Source organism: Cebus imitator, unplaced genomic scaffold (assembly GCF_001604975.1).
Source record: "Cebus imitator isolate Cc_AM_T3 unplaced genomic scaffold, Cebus_imitator-1.0 Scaffold137, whole genome shotgun sequence".
In the NCBI taxonomy this organism is placed as follows: Eukaryota; Metazoa; Chordata; class Mammalia; order Primates; family Cebidae; genus Cebus; species Cebus imitator.
In genome coordinates, this window is record NW_016107452.1 from 2,291,302 (window position 1) to 2,311,386 (window position 20,085).

The window sequence follows — 20,085 nt, forward strand, 5'->3', positions numbered from 1 at the left end:
AAGAGAGAGAGAGAGAGAAAGGGAGAAGGAGACAGATTTGCTGGCCTGGGAACGGGGAAGAGTAAGGCCCCTGCTCTTTGAATTCTGTGTCAGGCAGTTCAGGCCCACATCTAACCCTTTCAGAAGCTGTGCATTCTCCCAGGGGCCTCTCACACCTCTAGGTCCAGGTGGCCACAGGGCGCATTTCTGGAAAACCCTAGGCCTGTGGGCATGACAGGGGAGAGGTGGGGTGCTGGGTGGGGACTGGCCCGCCTCCAGGAGAAGGGCTAGACCCAGGCCAAGGTCGGCCAGCACCGCTCCAGGGGAAAGGTTGGAGGTGTCAGGGGTGGGGTTGGATAAAGGCCAAAGGGCCCAACTGCTCAGCAGGGCAGGTTTCTGGAGCCCCGTGATTGGCACCAGACCAAGAAGGACAGGGATTCCTCGGCAATAAGGCTAGATTAGAACACCCCTTCCACCCGGTCCATGGAAGCTCTCACTTCTGAAACTGCCAATGCCTGGGCATCCATGGGAAGAGTTCCAAGGAGTCGGGTAGGGAGACATCTCAACCCACATCCTTCAAATGAGCCCAGAGATCACGAATGGGGCTGAGCCGCGCGCGTGTGGAGGGTGTGGAGCCTTGGGATTCCTTGCCCACTCATGATGATCCTGTTCTGGGATGGGGAGGCCCTGGGCCCCCGTGCCGAGCAGACCTGGGTGAAATCTTGCCTCTCTCAGAATGGATTTCAGCTCTTTGATGTGGTAGGGGACTTCACCTGAACATCAGCTCTCTTATCTGTGAAACGGGAGTAACTGTGGTAAGTGGCTCATGGCATCGCTGCATAACAATCAGCACCCTCTGACATGTTCGCTGAATACACCACCTTTCCTAGCGTATCCGTGTTTCTCCCTAAAGTGATTCCCCCGAAAAGCAAGGACTTTGTCCCATTCGGCTCCAGATTTTCAGTAGCTAAGAAAAGCTCTGGAGCGCGGTTGGGGCTTAGTGTGTGCTGAGCAAATGTATGGGAAGAAATCACAGGTTCTCATCTGGGATATCGACCTAACAGGTGAAGAAAGACAGCGCAGCGTGCCCAGGACAGCCCCAAACACAGAAAGCTCTCAGCATCAGGACAGCTCCAGGATCCAGGGTGGCGGAGTGAGTGCTCGTCTCTGACTTCCCTGCCTCTGCGCATGCCCAGTGCCAGGAACACCCTCTCTGGTCAGTGCTCATCCTCATCTTTGCCTCCCTTAATGCCACTTTTTAGGGTGCAGCCCACATTCAAGCTCTGCCAGGAGCCTTGTCTGACCCACAAGGCTGGTTGGGCTCCTGTTCACCTCTGGAGTCTAGCAAGGCTCGTACCATATTGAGATTATTTACCTCATCTCCTATATATACCGTGAAATCTTGAGGGCGGGATATTGTCCTAACATAGGAAAAACACTTGATATATGTTTCTGAACAAAACAGTGCATAAGAGCGTGACTCAACAACCAAATGTCACCATAGACATCACAGGGGCAGCACTTTGAGGGTCAGATGGATTTCACAGAGAGCCTTTCTCTGTGGCAGAGACTCCTGGGGAGGGTGAGAGGCACGTCTTCCTTCCATGGTGCTTCTCTCCTGTAAAAGTTGAGAGTTTGGGCAAAGTGGAGGTAGGAGGTAGGAAAATAATGAAAACAAACTCACTTCTGTCCATGCAGTGTGGACCATGCATCCCCGCAAACTTCAAGAACATTTGAAACTTGAAGAAACACTGTGAAATGCTTTCTACCCTGATCGGAACGTACCAGTGAAGATGTCTGATTTGTACGAGCTCTTGACGTGCATTTTAGTGTCTGGGTTTGTTTTTACAGCATTTTCCACTTGAGAAGCAGGAGGACAGCTGCACCGAGGAGGGACTGATTCTTGACAAGTGTCCTGAGGCGTGCACTCTGCTTACAGCATGGGGTCCCACAGAGTCGGTGAATGATGCACATTGAAATGAAAACTGCTGCAATCTCTCCATTTTTAAAAAAACTTTCTTTTCTAGCAGCCTGAACATGATTTATTCTTAACTATGAGTTGAGACCGAGGATGTCTTCCCAGTGGATGACAGCAGTCACAAACTGAATTTGTGAAACCCAAAAAGGGAAATCTCAGATTTACACACACGTGTAAACTCAGCTTCCCGGTTTTCAGCACCACTGAGGGGTGGCAGCTTGTGAAGCAGCAATCTCCAAACCCAACTTCTTCCCCATTACAAATGGCTCTCCTCCTTCTCCTCTTTCTCTTCTCCCTGGACACTTACAAATTCACTCACTCACTCCCTCATTCTCTCCTTCAACATGTACTTAGGAGGTGTTTACAGACCGCAGGTTCTGTTGGTTTATACTTAATTACAACGGTGGCACTGGGCACTGGATGATGATATGTTGAGTCCCACTTCCCTGCGCCACTGTTCCTTCTTCAGCGTGGGTGACACTCTGGACTCAAAGGTCTCAAATGCTCCCAGATGCAGCAGTATGGCAGTAAATCCATGTCCTCTAGGGATCCATCAGCACTCTGAGGGATTTATCCTAGGATCCCAGGGGAAGGGGTAAAGACCATAGGATGGAGGAGCCATTCGGAAATATTACCCTTTGGGATGTCTCCCTATGTTCTCGTGAAGTCTGAGCAAGAGGTTCTGGGACCTACACAGGGACATCACTTCACCCTCTGGGTGAAGAAATTCACTGATCTGCAGCCTCATAGAAACAAAGTCTCAAATGGTCTAAGAAACAGGCTGGGCGCAGTGTCTCATGCCTGTAATCCCAGTACTTTGGGAAGCCAAGGCAGGTGGATCATGGGGTCAGGAGACCAGCCTGGCCAACATGGTAAAACAGCGTCTCTACTAAAAATTCAAAAATTAGCTGGAAGGGATGGGATGTTCCTGTAGTCCTAGCTACTTGTGAGGCTGAGGCAGGAGTATTGCTTGAACCTGGGAGATGGAGGTTGCAGTGAGCTGAGACCATGCCATTGCACTACGGCCTGGGTGATAGAGTGAGACTCCATCTCCAAAAAACAAACAAACAAACAAAAAAACAAACGAAGGACTCCCAGAAGCTTGGAAAACAACAGGCTGTACTACAGACTCCTACTAGATGAGGAAGTAATTTACCATCTGAGCAGACAATGCCACTGGACAACTTTCATTGTCTATTTAAACATGGGGCACAGAAGTCATTCCTTCCTCCTTGCTTTCTTGTCCCAGGGAGGAAAGCACGGCTTTGACCCACACTGTTTATCCCTTCAGTTCCCCTCAGTGCAAGACACACGGTAAAGCGGATTTTACCAAACAGCAAAACATTTAAGTCCTGTAGAAAGACTTCACATGTTCACAGAGATCTAAGTTATGACCTTAACCGTAGTAAAAAGATCCACCCTTGAGGTTATCAATGATCATAACTAATAGTTATTGGACTCTTGCATTATCTTATTCAGTCCCCAACACAGTGCAAAGAGAAGTAGGAGGCGCTTGCCTCATTTTGGAGAGGAAGAACTTGGCACTTTAAGTAGCGGATTCCGTCGTTTATCCATCTCATTTCCTCCCAGGCCTTTCCATTTCAATGCACACCATTTACACTTCCAACTGCCAGCATCATCAGGATCTCTCTGCCCACGGCTTCTTTGACTGCAGAAGCCAACTCTGCTCATGGGCATAGCAGACCAGAAGCCACAGAGTAGCCCTCAGCCAATGGCTGACCAGGGTTGGTGTATAAATACCCCAGCTCCCTCACCCTAAGGTGGGAAGACTCTGAGACTCACGCTCTATGTTGCCCCCCAGAGGTCCCCGGTGGGATTACTTCCTGCTGCCCACAGTGACCCATCCATGGCCTCTGGCTCTTCCCTGCTGCTCTCCCTACGCTCCTGCAACTATTTCCCAGGATCTCCTTCCGAGTCAATTACTTGCCTTTATATCCTGTCTCAGGTCTGTTTTAGGCAGTAGCCAAATCAAGACAGAGTGGTCCAGCAACTCCCCAAGGAGCACAGGATTTAGATGGTGTCTTGGTTTCTTCGGGCTGCTATACGAGGGTATCACAGACTGGATGGCTTATTTATTAACAAATAGAAATTTATTTATCTGGGTTCTTGAGGCTAGGAAGTCTAAGATCAAGGAGCTGGCAGATTTGGTGTCTGGTGACATTGAATTTGGGCTGGCTTCCTGTTTCAGGTTCATAGTTGGTGCCTTCTAGCTGTGTTCTAACAGGGCAGAAGGAGCAACCTCCTCAGGGCCTCTTTTGTAAGGCCACAGGTCCCATACAGGAGGGCCCCACCCTCATAATCTGATCACCTCCCATAGGTCCTATCTCCAAACACCATCATATTGGGGGTTAGGATTTCAACATATGGATTTGGGGAGAGCGGGGCATCAACATTCTATCTATAAGAGGTGTCAGAGCTGAGATTTGACTCTAGCATCGCATGACCCCAAAGCCTGTGTTTTCAACCATACAACAGATGCATTACCTTGCGGTCCTCCAGATCTCTTCCTGTACCTGTGCCCAAGAAGGGCAGAGCCGCTTCCTGCCCTTCCTGGGACAGAGGAAGACAGAAGGCCAGTGGACCTGATGAGCACCACATTCAAGAGCCACTATGGGCTGGGCACAGGCTTTCCTAACTCCTTGTCTGACAGTCTCAGCAAACACAACAGGCAGACCTCTGGAGCTGCCAGGACAGCAGGCTTCCAGCCCATCACACCCAGCTGGAAGAGAAGCACCTAACTTCTCCCGATTTGCTCAGCCCACTTCCAGCATGTGCTAATATGCGAGGGTGGCACCAGGGAGGGTGTCGTCTGGCAGCACTATCCTTCATGTGGAACATTAAGCTGAGGTCCTGCACATTCCTGAGCATTAACCATCCCCTGGTACCCATGAAGAAGAGCTACGGGTTTTATTAACCTCGGTGTCCCGGACGCGCTGCACAAGGAATGCCGTCATTAACCCACCTCCAGACAGGGGACAGAGGCCTCTTTGCTAGCTCTGTTCCAAGCACACAGGCACTACGAAATGCCATCAATAATTTAAGGAAACTACCAAAACGTGACTATAAAGGATATAACTTCACCTCAAGGGTGGTGAGCCATAAAGGTTTTGTGATGGTAAAAACTCTGCTTTGTTCTGTTACAAGCCCTTTGAAAGTTTCTGTCTCCCTCCCTCTTTCCCTTTCTCTCTCTGCATGTGTGTTTTGCGGTGGGGGTGAAGCCCTTTCGTTGTGTTCCTGCAATTGGGATTTAGCTGAACTCACGGTTTAATTATTCCTAACATCATGGCCATCGCACGACCCATTAACAGCAGCTCGGCCTGCGTTACGAAGTCCCCCCGGTAATCTCAGAAACACATCCTACCTCTCCTTTTTTTTTCTCCATGTCAGAGATTTTTTTTTTCTCTGCTTCTAGACATGCGGCTTCATTATAAAAATGGAACAAGCACAAGAGCACCCCTCCGTCCTGACACAAGTTGAATTTAAACAGATCCCGTCGAGCTGCCCCACGAAGCCCAGTTGCTTGCGGCTTCGCTTCATGAATGTCTCAATTCCTGGGCTGGTTGATGCACTTTTAATTTGCATCCTTTATGCAGGCTTAGAATTTGCAGCTGACAGACAAGGAAAGGGGAGGGTTATTTCAGGGCAAGGAATGAGAATCCAGGATCCTAGGAGAGGAAATTCCTTCTCAGAGGGAGACAGAACTTCATGGCAGTTTTACACATGAAGAGGCAGGTGCCATCGGAGAATGAGTAATTAACTACACGTATATGGCTTTTTCCTTTCCAAAATACCCTGAAGGGGTGGTGGAAGAATGGTTAAAAGCATGTGCTTTAGGTACAGAAGAACTGGGCTAACATTGTGGCTTTTCTTTTCTTTCTTTTTTTTTGGAGACAGAGTTTCCCTCTTGTTCCCAAGGATGGAGTGCCATGGCACGATTACAGCTCACCGCAACCTCCGCCTCCCGGATTCAAGCAATTCTCCTTCCTCAGCCTCTTGAGTAGCTGGGATTACAGGTGTATGCCACCATGCCCGCCTAATTTTTGTAGTTTTAGTAGAGCCGGGGTTCCACCATGTTGGTCAGATTGGTCTCGAACTCCTGACCTCAGGGGATCTGCCCGCCTCAGCCACCCAAAGTGCTGGGATTACAGGAGTGAGCTACCACACCCAGCCACATTGTGGCTTTTCTACTTATTATCTCATTGAGTTTTAATAGGTTGTTAAATTCACTGCACTTCAGTTTCCTTCTCTGTAACTGGAACTAATGATCTATCACAAACCTTCTTCCTTCCTTCATTCTCTGCTTCCTTCCTTTTCTCATTCTTTCATCCTTTTCTTTTTTCAATTCTTTACTCTGTTTCCCCCTCCTCCCCTCCATTCCTTCCTCTCTCCTTCTCTCCCCTCTCAAATAACACATTAAACACCTACTGTATTCCAGAAATCAAACTAGGTGCTAAAGATACAGAAAGGAATAAGAGGAACCCCTGCATCCAAAGGGTTCATTCCAGCTTTGCTGAGAAATCAGAGGAGGTACCATATAAGAGGCAGTGCTCACGTTAAAAAGAGTTATAGAAAAAAGAATATTTTTATTACAACCGTAAGGTACGTATTTTTTACTTTTTAAAAAAAATGAGGATTGCACATAGACCAGAGTTTTCAAATTGCGTGTGCCTCCACCTACCATAAGGGGTGGGTGGGCAAGTTACATAGACTACAGTGTGAGCAGCGCCTGGAGCTGTGTAGCAGGGTGGCATGGGAAGGAAGAGCAAATAAAAGGTGTCCACGTTCTTCTCACTCACCACCTGAACAGAAACTCTTTTTAGATGATTTATAAATGGGGCTTGTATTACAGCGATCCACCTCAAAGAAAAAAAAAATAACAACGTTCAAAATCTACTGATCTTGGATTCAACAAATGCCATTTCACCGAATCAGTGACCCAAACGGTCATATGGAAAGGAAGTTGCTGTTTTCTTCTTTTCCAAGAAATCTGTGCAAGAAGACTCCCAGATAGCTCTGTCCTTATTCTGCGCACTCAGGACATTTTCAATCAAAGGCTGAGAGACATCTGTGTTTCTGAGCCTGCCAGGTGCTTATGAACCTTGCATAGCCCACTGGAGCTGAGTTCAGCTTGCTCAGTAGCTTGGCTCCAGCATTTCCCATGACAGGTACCCATGTCTTAACACAACAACTGCTGGGCTCTCTCTGCAGGCCTGAAGCTCACCCAGGAGGAGTGATTTGATTTACACAGAGTAGTAATAACCCTCAGCAAACCCCAGCTCACCAAATCCGTCTGTAGCTCCTGGCACTGTATAAACAGCGACAGGCAATTTCCCAGAGGGTCGGCTGCAGCAAAACTTGGGGAGGAGGAAGAGGGTGTGAACAGAGACAGGAGAGCAAACTTAGAAGGCCCTCCCCTACTCTATGGAGACCAGATCAGTGCTGTTCAACGGAACTTCCTGCTAAAATGAAAATGTTCTATATCTGCACTAATCCCATAGCCACGGGCCAAATGTAGGAACTGAACCCTTGAAGTGTGTACAACCCCCAAACTACATTTTAAAATTTTATTTTACTGTCAGTAACTTAAAATTGTTAAAGTAAACTAAATATGACCTGAGAAGGACTCCGTACTTCTGGGTTTGAGTCCTTGTGGACAAATCGCAACCTGGCTTAATAGGTAGACAAGGATGAAAGCCTAACTTAGGAGTATGTGCTGCAACAGCAGCTGTACTTCCACAACTCATCCGCTGCGGAGTGTTCAAACTGTGTTCAGATAAGGCAAACACTGAGCTGTAACCAATCCAGCCCTTCTGTACCTCAGTTCCGACTTCTGTACGTCATTTCCCCTTTTCTGTCTAAAAAACTTCTTCCACCAAGTGGCTGTGCTGGAATCTCTGTGAATCTGCTGTGATTCTGGGAGATATCAGACTTGTGAATCCTTCATTGCTCCATTAAACTCCTTTACATTTAATTCAGCTGAAGTTTTTCTTCTATCAGAGTTAAATAGCCACATGCTGTTAGTGCTCACCATATTGAACTGAGCAACTGCGAAAACACCACGAGTTTCTATGAGTAAATCAGCCCATTGCAGAAGATCATTTCCTAGTTCAATTCACCATGTGGTCAACAGATAATGAGTGCATCTTCAGTATGAATCGTGCCCTGTGCTAGGTACAGATGTGTCAGGAAATGTAAAGTCAGACAGGTCTCTGGTCTAAAGGAGCTGCTCACATTCTGTTGAGAAAGCCAGCCATGTCAACCAGTAACATGCATGGCTGTGACATGGGATGCAGACAAAGAGGAAAGAGTACAGCAAATGCAGGAAGGCAGCCTGGAGGAGGCAGCATTTGAGCTGCTCCTATAAGGTTAAAGAGTTGTTCATCTTGCAGAGAAAGAAAAGGGCCTGGACAAAAGCTTGAAACCCTGATGTCACCAAAGATGGCAGAAGACTTGTAGGGGCTGGGGTTTCGGTGTGAATCGGGCTTGAGTGGAGGCAGAGAGGCCAGAGATAACCCTTTGCATAGAGGTGGAGACTCGACAATGAAGGACCTTACATGATGTCCAAGGGAGCTGGGACCTGATCTGAATTTAGAATCCCTCGGTTTTCCTTAGATACTGGTCTTAGAGACCTTAAAGGCCCTCAATAGCTCCATCCACCTTTCCTTCCTCCAAGACCAGCCTGAGTGCCGCCTGCTGCAGAGACTTCCTTTGATCTTGCCTTTACATACCAACCCTTCCCTTCTCCCACGGTGGTTTCAACTCCAACGTCTCTATTGGGTGACTTTCCACCATGTCCTTGGTTTTGTTTGCCTTGCAGGTTTCTCAAAAGACCTTAAAGTCTTGGTGGCTGGGACCTCACCTTTCTCATTGCTTTTTGTCCCTCAGCATTCAAGAGCATGATAGGTGCTCAGTAAAGAACCTCCTTGGTTGATTAATTGGGTTTTCTATGTCACATCAGTATTGACTTGTGCATGAACATCATCTAAATAATTTGAATTCTTGTATTATAAACGCTTGAGTTGTCTGCCCCATATCCATCCTCTGCACCTTTTATTTTGTGTAACCAACTTCAGTGTCATTCAAAGAGGCCTCTGAAGTCTACATGAAAATGAATATTGGGAAAGCCCTGGAAATTTTTACAGGGCAGAAGATCAGAGCTCTGCAAGGGTCTGTTTGGGCTTCTTTTTCTCTAAGTCTGGAGACTTTTGCCCTGAGTGATGGAGGCTACCTATAAATTGAGGTGAATCATCTCAATTACTAGTCATTACAAGACTTAGCTGTGTGACATCAGACATCTGGTCAACTCCAAATACTATCTTTATTTCCTGAATTACTTTGCACAACTTTCTTTTTTTTTAAATTATACTTTAAGTTCTGTGGTACACGTGCAGATCATGCAGGATTGTTACATAGGTATACAGGTATCATGGTGGTTTGCTGCGACCACCCCCCGTAATCTACAGTAGGTATTTCTCCTAATGTTAACCCTCCCCAGTCACTCCACCCCCTGCTATTCCTCCCCTAGCTCCCCCCGCCACCAACAGGCCTCGGTGTGTGATGTTCCCTTCCCTGTGTCCATGTGTTCTTGTTCATGTCCTTTGCAGGAACATGGATGAAGCTGGAAACCATCATTCTCAGCAAATTTTGTGCAACTTTCTGGACCCACCCTGATTCAGGCTCCCCCAGGGCTTTTCATCTTGCTGCTGTTCCTGCATGTTATGCCTTTACCTACAGAGCTCGTCCTCTTCCAAATCTCTACTCAGATCTTCAGTCTGTCTTCCTCAGCCACACAGGCAGCCTTCACACTCCCTTCTGCGTTTCTCCCATACCCTTCAATAGAACGCAACTAGCAGGGTCACTAGAGGGTGAGATTAGATGGTGCCTGGGTGGTACGAAAGCTCCATGTGTCAGTTACCACTGACACTTGCTGTTGTTACGACCACCATGATAATGACTCACTTTGTGCTGCACCTTGCTTCCCTTGTGCAGACTGAGCACCTGCTACAGGCCAGGCACAGAGTGAGTGTTTTCTAAATGTGTGAGATACATCAGGATGGTCTCTGATGAATGAGCCAGGCCTTAACCTTCACAAATCTGTGATCAGGGGTAATTTAGAAACAAAATGTACAATATTGTTAGATATGGTGAACCCTAAGTTTCTCTTCAAAGAATCAGGATGTCAGTATGTTCAGCTTTCTTATTCTTTAATTGTTCATTTTAAAGTTTAACTTCCTTGTAGTTTCAGTAAACAACCTTCTCCACAGGTTCTAATCAATAGTTCACATCTGTTCCCCCATCCCCTGTTCTATCCTGACACATCCTGGTCACCTGCTTTGACCCCTGGTTACCTGCTCTGACCTGCCCGTAACCATCCTTCCTCCCAAACTACCCACCCCACCACTCCAGCTTGTACCCCTGCTCCCTTTAAAACAGCCAATCAGAATCAGACTAAACTATGTGGTCTAACCCTAGCCATTAAGGGAACAAGACAACAGTAGGGGTGACCTCTGTCAGGAATTAGCATCCCTTCCCTTCCCCCTTCCTTGTCCAGGTGTGTGCTTGCTATATTCCATCTGTGAGCCACACCCTTCTATGGAACTAAATTGCCTCTCTGAGGAAATTTACATTCGATTGCTACTTCTTCCGCAGCACTGAAAATTTTACAGATAATAATCTGACACAGACGAGCCTTCAGGGAGGCTAGCGTCAAGAGCACAAGCTCACAAACGTGAGATACGGTGTTCAGAGAAGGAGCCAGCTGACACCTTAGAGGGGACAGTCCTGGTGATACCAGGTACGTGCAGGTGGTGCTGGGAAAGGGCCCTGTTGGTTTAGGGTCCTCATGTCTTTCTTTCCTCCATGTGAGTAGTACACTGCCCTCCCTGACAGGCATGGGTTAAGATCCCAGCCCTATGGCTTGAATGGTCTCTCAAATATCTAAATGAAAATTTCTCCACCTGGTACTACTGACATTTGGACTGGGTCACTCTTTGACTCTTTGTAGTAGGGGCTGTCCTGCATATTGTAGGGTCCCAAATAGCATTCTTGGCCTTCACCCTCTTGGCCACCGCACCTCCCTCTCTCCTTGCGGCAATTGCACCCAGTTTAGAAGCACTGCTTCAAGCCGAGCCTTGGTTTTCTCAGCTATAAAATGGGGATAACAGTCCCTGTAGATAGACCCCAGCAGTCGTTGTTAAGATCAATGGAAGTTAACATTTATGAAAGGGTCCTAGTCCAGAACTTAACAGCTGTGCTAAAGGACAGAGGAAAGACGACCCTCCCCCATTCACACTCAGTGAGTTCTGGGAGGCGGCACTAGAGATAATAGGGGAGGAGGCGATCCATCAGTGCTTGTCCTGAAATCCCACAAGAGTCAGCAGCTCCGGCTTTGCCTTGCCCAGTAGGTATGTAAATAGGGGATTATCAGGGTCAGCATCTGTGAGAGTTAAAGCAGGAAGTCCTTACAGCTTCCTGTAAAAACACAAGTGACAAACTTGGATAAACAGTAAGTAGAGAAAAAAAAAAATTCCTCTATCACCGCCAGCCCTCAAGAAGCCTCTCTCTCTCTTTTTCTTTCTCATAAACTCATACACACTTCCCACAGCAAAGATGTGACATAAAATGGTTGTTAAGAGCTTCCATTATGGAGTCAGATCTGTGCTCCAGTTCCAGCCCTGCTACTTGTGAGCTGTGTGATTTTGATCCAGTTACTTTCCCTCTCTGAGCCACAGCTCTCTCTCTTTAAGCAGGGATAAAAATGAGACACACTTCACAGAGTTATTAAGAACATTAAATAAAATAACATGTCAATAACGTATGTATTTCACACACAGATAATGTCCACTGTGGGATCAGGTGCCTGAAACCCAGGAAATACTCAAGTAATATTAGTTATTTTCCTTCTTAGTAATAATATGGTCAAAAATCTTTCCCAAGAGGCCACCCCCACTCTGCCAGAAGAAGGGTAGTTTTGGAGAGTAAAGTGCGTTATTATAACACATCACCCACTGGAGAAGAAAGATCAGCAAAAGCAGGCCAGATCCGGGGAGTCAGTGGGTATGATGGGATGGAAAGAGGATGTGCTTTGGGGTCGACGCACCTGAGTTCAGATCCTGGCCCCATCACTAGCTGGACAAATGCCCTCAGCTGTCTGAGCTCACACATCCATCCTTTCTATACCCTTTATGTCACTGCCTCGGCTCGCACTGCCTTTACCAGCTCTGTGGTTGAGGGCGTTCACTTACACATTCTCTTACTTATCCACTTAGCAAACACTGGCTGAGCTCTTGTTCTCTGCCAGACACTAACAAAAGTGAGGGTGTCTTAGTCCATTTTGTGTTGGTACAAAGGAGTTCCTGAGGCTGGGCAATTCACAAAGAAAAGAGATTTATGGCCGGGCGCGGTGGCTCACACTGGTAATTTCAGCACTTTGGGAGGCTGAGGTGAGTGGATCATGAGGTCAGGAGATCGAGACGATCCTGGCCAACATGGTGAAACCCCGTCTCTCCCAAAAATATGAAAATTAGCTGGAGGTGGTAACACGTGTCTGTAATCCCAGCTACTTGGGAGAACTGTTTGAACCCAGGAGTCAGAGACTGCAGTGAGCTGACATGGTGCCACTGCACTCCAGCCTGGCGACAGAGCAAGACTCCATCTCAAAAAAGAGATGTATTTGGTTCACAGTTCTCAAGCTGTACAAGAAGCATGGTACCAGCATCTGCTCATGGCGGAAGGCAAGGGCCTCAGGAATCTTTTGCTCATGGCAGAAGGCAAGGGGAACCAACAAGTCACACGGCAAGAGAGGGAGCCAGAGAGAAGGGAAGGTGCCAGGTTGTTTTTAACAATCAATCCGATCGCATGTGAACTAACAGAGTGAGAGCTCACTCGTTACTGTGAGGAAGGCACAGAGCCATCCATGAGGGATCTGCCCCCATGACCCAAACACGTCTCACCAGGCAGCACCTACAACACTGGGGGTCACATCTCAACATGAGATTTAGAGGGGACAAATATCCAAACTATAGCAGTGGGATACGGAGGTACATAAGACGGGGACTGATGCTCAAGGAGCTTAAAAGCCAGAGGGAAAACCAAAGACTCAAAGAGATGGTGTGGGTAAAAGACAAGTCATAGGTAAAGATGCAGTTGGAAGCCAAGATCAAAATGCAGGTTTATTAATCAGGATAAACTGTGCTAGACTATGTTATAAAAAATAACCTCCAAATCCCAAGAACCTAAAGATGAACATGTACATGACAACCACGGCAGGGTCAGGGAATTCCTCCAGGCCTGCAGTTCATGTGTTGTCATAGCCTTCTAAACTGTTCAGATTATACGGTATTTCCATGTCATAGGATGTTCCCAGTCACTGAGGCAGGGGAAGAGAGACCATAGGAAATCCTGCACCAGCTCTTGAATGCTTCCCTCCAGAGGTGACATGTTTATTTCCCTTTGTATTTCATTGAACAAAACAAGTCACATGCCCAGGCTCACCCTCAAAGGACTGTGTGTCCTGAAGGAAGGGAGAACTAGAAATCTTTGAGAGAAGCTCTAACATTGACCTCAACCACGGACAAGCTCACCCAAACCCTGAGGTCTACACGGGCAGGACTGTTGCTACTTCATTAGCACGTAGCAAAGTGCCGGGCACAGGATACAAGTCAACACATTTTTAGAGACATACGGAAGGAAGGAAGGAAGGAAGGGAGGAAGGAAGGGAGGGAGGGAGGGAGGGAGGGAGGGAAGAAAGGAAGGAAAAAGGAAGGGAGGGAAGGAAGGAAGAAAAGAAAAAGGAAGGAAGGAAAATGACTGTGTGGCTGAGGACTCCAGCTGTTGAAAAACCCCTCTGCTATCCAGGAATAGAGCTGTGTTGGGGTAGAGGTCCCCTTAAACTAGGAATGGATCAGGTTGTGAGTGAGGCCGGCCCAGATGCTGCCTTGCTCAATGTGCTCAGCATTCAAAGCCTGGATCACTTTTCCTTCTGCAGCTACAGTGCAGCTTACGTCCTGGGGTCGCCTTGGGGCCGCTGACAGCTCTGCTGTCTCTCTAGGCCTCCACCCCCTCTTTCTGCTTGTGCCATATTAGAAAGGGTAAGAGCTGTGGAGTCAGTTAGACCTGGGTTTAATCCTGGGCCCTCCCTTTCCACTGTGTGCCTTTGGAGCTAGCTATTTAACATCCTGGAGCCTCAGTTTCCTTGTCTATAAAGCAATGGCATCCCTCAAGTCACAAACCCTGTGACTAATGTCTTCCCTCTCCTCTCCAGGGGCCATACCCTTGCATCCCTTGGTGTATTATATTATGGTCCTTGGAATGTCCCTCACCATAAAAATCTGAACTTCCTACGAAGCATCGCTCTTGGGTGAGGCCTTCCCCACTACCTTTCAGCAAAGCGCTATGTGTCTGCTTGTGCCCGAGCACAGCACCTGCCTCCTACCAGCAGCACTGACAGAGGCCATGTGCCCAGCTTGAGGGGGCGGGGGCTGCAGCTGCTGTGTGTGCCTCTGAGCTGCCACCCGCAGCACAGGATGGAAGTGGCCGATCGCTCACTGGTAATAGTTACACACGGACACCACCAGGAGATGGCTGAGCCGCAGCAGCAGAACTGCCTCTGATTCTGCTGTGGTCTTAAGGAGTTCTTGGGGAGTCAGGGACCTGAATTAGGTCATCCCATTCATTCATTTAGCCATGAGTTATTGGGCAGCATCTCTGTGACAGGCTCCATGTCAACATGCTGGGGACACAGAGATGGGTATGTTAAGTAGGCTTTATTCTTACAAATTCTTCGAAATATAGCTGCTTCTGTTTCTCTTCACAGTGATACACTACATTTGCAAGAATAAAAAGAAGGAAGTGGTTTATGGTTAAATTGCAAAAAAAAAAAAAAAATCAGCCATTTATTGTGACTTTCACAGAATTGTATATTTTTAAAGCTGAAAGTTTTAAATATCCAGGCAGGAGTGTCCCTTCCCCCACTCCAGTTTTATAGATGAAGAAATAGAAATGAGAAGTGACTCAGATATTGTTCCCGGGAGCGCAGAGCTCCGAATGGTCAGTTTAACACCAGTTCTGTCCAAAGCCGAGAAATGGGATAGGGATTGGAAGACTGTACTGATCAGAGAGTATCCTACAGCCTGAATCACACGGCTGCTCTCTCCCTGTAGAAAGTTGGGGAAGTCACTTTGTTGTTTATTTGGCTATTTCTCCATGGATAAAGGAGAGACAATGAAGACATAGTTTTGTTTTGGAGGATCGTAGACGGCCTCTTGTTTTTCACTCATGAAGTATTACAGTGATGACTGGGACAGCAATCATAATTATTCTTATTTGCACACCAGCACACCAGCTTTATATTCAAGTTAGAAACACGGAGTCCAGGTAAACACGATGTTTCCAGAATGCCAGAATTCCCAAGACATGCCCCAGGCCGAACTCACAGACAGAAAGGGTATTTCGTGCCTTCTTTTACCAAAAGTTATCAAGCCAGAGGCACGCCATTCTCATTTTCCTATGAGGCTGAGGAGGTGCCTGCAGCCGACCCCTTCCAGCAGACTCAGGCATTCGTAAAACCTAATTCTTTAATGGACTCTGGGTGCATTTCTTGCTTGCATCTTGAGGTCGTTAAAAAGCCTGCGGTGAATTACACTGACATAAACCTTTTATAGAAACAATCAAATATCACTTGGTAAAATAATTAGCATCAGAATAGCACAAAGTCAGTCTGTCTGCAGCTTGGTGCCAAATATCAAAAGAGCTCCTGCCAGTGTCTATCCCGTTCTATTTTGGGGGTGGAGGGGATTTGTCTTCTTCCACTCCCAGCCGGCTTCCAGGGGTGACCCAAAGGTTCAAGTCATGCTGTTTGGATGTGTGATGTTAGCATGGGCTGGGGGACTGATGGTCCTCAAAGTGGGCTTCCTGCACAGGATCACGGCACAGGGGACAGACAACCGAAGGAGGGAGGGCTGGGGGAGCAGAGGTTTGGGGGAGGGGGTCCCCAGCCCTACCGCGCCTGCCTGGCCCACTTCCCTTTCTTCGAGTTCTCCGGCCCTCACCCCCTCCCCACATTGCCTCTAACTTCCTGCCTTGGCTTTCGGAGTGTTTTCTCTTGTTGACCAAATATCAGGAGCTTAGTTTTGTTTATGACTTTTGGATAAAATATCTCAGGAAAGGAGTGTTCCCTCTTGGGTCCAGATAAGATGCTGCTGGAGAGCTCCACACGACGTGGCACACGTTACTTTCCACGATAACGCATCCGTGTTTTCGCCTGGAAGTGGGAATTCTTAGAAATGATAAATTGCAGGGGTCCTCTGCTTCACCCCGGAGAGTTACCCCCCCGACCGCCCTATGTGTGGGTCTGGCCCTGTCCAAGAGGCAAAAGATAATCAAATTGTTGAACTAAAAAAGAAAAAGAAAATCCTTGACCCTTTTTTCCATCTCACGAGTGCAACTGGCCTAGGGAAGAAAACAGGGACCTATTTTCATGGCCAGCCTGAAGCGGGTGATTCCCTCTCATTGTGTGTCGAGAACACAGGCTCCAGGCCGGCAGGGCTTGAGAGACCACCTTCTCGTGTCTCCTTTAATTTAGCTGATAGATATGAAAACGAGTTGCGTTTGAAAAATAAATAGGCATTTCTCATTAGCTGGGGACAGTTTTCGGGCCAGGGCCTCGCGGTCAGCTGGGAGCAGCCCCAGAGAATACAAGAGCGCCTGTTCAGCCACACAAAGCCTGAATACCTGTGTCCTACGTTGAGGCTGGGGGTGATTATTCACTCATTCTGTTGTGACAGACAGAAAGGGAATTTAGCAAACCACAAAATTTCCTAATTAGTGCGCTGGGAATTCTTCCGATGGTAATTTGGAACAAAAGGAAGCAGCCCCATGGTGAGGGGGCAAAGGAGAGGGGAATAAATAAAATAAAATAAAATAAAACCAGGAGAGATGGGGAAGGGCAGGAGGCATGCTCACTCTAGGTATGGAAAGCAGTTCTAGAAGTTTTTCTTATGCAACAGAATTTTTTTTTCTTCCCCAGAAGCTGCTGTTCACATATGGCAACACGATCCCGGGGGGCGGCTACCATATGTAAGGACACGAGGTTTTATGACTTATTGTCGCTAAGATTTATGGAGATGATATATGATAAGCAATTTTTCATTATCTCATATCAGGAGCAAATGCAGAGAGACGCAGGCCCCTCACCGCATCGCTGGGTGGAGCTGCGGGACCCAACTGGGGGCCCCACACAAACTCCGACCCCTGCTCCTCTGCTGGGGGCTGCTGCCTTTCCCATAATCAAAGAACTGCCTGTGGTACAGCAGCAACAATTTCTTTGATTAAAATGGGCTACTCTGGAGCCATTTTACAGTATGTTAATGAGTGCTATATCATAGACATTTATTAAATTAGGTTTCATAAATGTCAGCAGCGTTTGCACAGGAAATGCACCAGTCTAAATGTGGACCAAACTCAGAATTAATATCCCCCCTCAGGAGAACGGACGTTTCTGCCAGGGTGAAGGTATGCTGGCGAGGTAAGGGCAATTGTGGGGTGCTCAGGAGTTTAATATTAGCACCGGCCAAACACAGCAGTTTTGGCTCCCAGCAGCCTCCCATAGAGGGAGGATTTGAGGAGGCCGAAGGGAAGGAAATGACAGAACTCAACACTTCCTTGGAACGAGGCTTCAGGCTTTGCTGTCACAATATTTCACCTTCTCCTTACGTTAGACTCAGCACAAATGCTCAGAGATTGAGAAAACAGGACACAAGAGGAAGTGGAAGTTTCTGTAAAAGCATCCTGGGTTTAGAGATCAGTGATTCTGTCCTCAGTGGCCTGAGTGTGTCCAGGCCAGTGGAAAGGCAGGGAGTTGTTATGATGAGCCCGTTTCAGACTTCCAGGCTTAGCCGCACTGAGTCGGGAAACGCTCTCATGTCTGGTAGGCTCTTACCTTCTATGTCTGTTCTGGAAACACCAGATCTGACCCGTTCCTCTTTGAATAAACAGACAAAATGAGACAGCCCCACTCAGATGAATTTCTGAAGCCAGGGTGATTTTCATGACAGATGCCACAATTTGGAGCTCACCTTGGCATCCGTAAGAAATCATCTTCATATACCTAATCAAGAGCGCAGGAAGCTTTAGGGGCACCAGGGTGGCAATGTCACAGCATCACCATTATCTGCCCATCCATTAATCAACCTTACTTTGCAATCTTTGTTTTCTTTGGCCATTCATGCTCCAAAGCATTTTAAATCTCCCGGAAAACAAAAAAAAATGTTTTCCCCTCACACTTTTCATGGAGAGCCCTGGAGTATAACTGGCAAATTCAGACAGTTTTTCAGAGGGTAACACATGTTTTTTTTTTTTTTTTTCTTTAACCCATTTGACAATTATCCTGCATCTTCTTCAAGTACACATAGTGCAACAGTAACTGTGCCTAGCACCTATAAAACTGCAGGAATCCAATAACATGCCTATGGATTTGGGAGACAGAGTAATACTTTGTGTTCATTCTGACAGAGGCACTTGGAAAAAAGAAAATCAATAAGATTGATCCCTCAGATGTGCATCAGTGTTCTCGGATGGCAAACAAAGTGTGTGTCACTATGTATGTGATTTTGTGGGCACGGGGCCACCAAAGGACAGGGCACCCACTTCAGGCGGCAGCAACAGCAAACAAAAAAATGTGTGAACACGGTCATGTTTCTGAACGCAGCGGCCACGTGCTGACACGCCCTTCCCACGCAGAGAAACAAGATCAGAAGATGTGGCTTCTTGGATTTTATTTTTTTTATAATTAGGTTCACAGCAAAATTGAACAACAAAAAAAAGGGTGATTTTTCAGGTCCCCCCCGCCCCTGCCCCCACCATGGCCTCCCCACTGACAACATCCCGCACCAGAGTGGTTCATTTGTTACCATGAGCGAACCTACATTGCCATGTCATTACCGCCCAAAGTTTCATTAGGCTTCACTTTAGGTGTTGTTCAGCAGTGCCCCCTTATCCGAGGCCTCTTCCCAAGGTTGCAGTCACCCAGGGTGAACCTTGGCCCAAAAATAAGTGAGTGTACAACAATAAGATATTTTGAGGCTGGGCATGGTGGCTCATGCCTGTAATCCTAGCATTTTGGGAGGTCAAAGCAGGCAGATCACTTTAGGTCAGGAGTTCAAAACCAGCCTGGCCAACAAGAAGAAACCCCCGTTGTCTGTACTAAAAATATAAAATTAGTTGGGCATGGTGGCAGGCACCTGTAATCCCAGCTACTTGGGAGGCTGAGGCATGAGAATCGCTGGTACCTGGGAAGCGGAGGTTGCAGTGAGCCGAGATCACACCGCTTCACTCCAGCCTGGCTGACAAGAGCAAGATTCTGTCTCAAAACAAACAAACAAAACTAAAAATACCACAAAAAACAGACCAACAAAAAAGATATTTTGAGAGAGAGAGAAGGAGAGTCCACATTCACATAATTTTTTATGACAGTATATTGTTATAACTGTCCTATTTTATTTAATTAATTTTTGAGGCAGAGTCTTGCTCTGTCACCAGGTGCCAGGCTGGAGTGCAGTGGCGTGATCTCGGCTCACTGCAACCTCTGCTTCCCGGGTTCAAGCAATTCTCCTGACTCAGCCTCCCGAGTAGTTGGGACAGGTGCATGCCACCATGCCCAGCTAATTTTTATATTTTAGTAGAGATGGGGTTTCACCATGCTGGCCAGGATTGTCTCAATCTCTTGACCTGGTGATCTGCCCACCTCAGCCTCCCAAAGTTGGCTGAGCCACCACACTCAGCCAACTGTCCTATTCTATTATTAGCTATTATCGTTAATCTCTTACTCTACCTAATTTGCAAATTAAACTTTATCATAGGTAGGTACATACAGAAGAAAACATAATAACGCTGCATTTGTTATTGTCCACAGTTTCAGGCATCCGATGCAGGTTTCAGAATGTATTCCCTTGTGGATAAGGGACGGCGCTGTGTAATCTATGGTTCTGATAGATGTATATTGACATGCATCCACTATTCTAGTACCACACAGAGCTGTGTTCCCGCCCTGAAAACCCTCTGTGCTCTGCCGCTTCATCCGTCCCTCCCGGCTAGCGCCTGGCAATCACTGA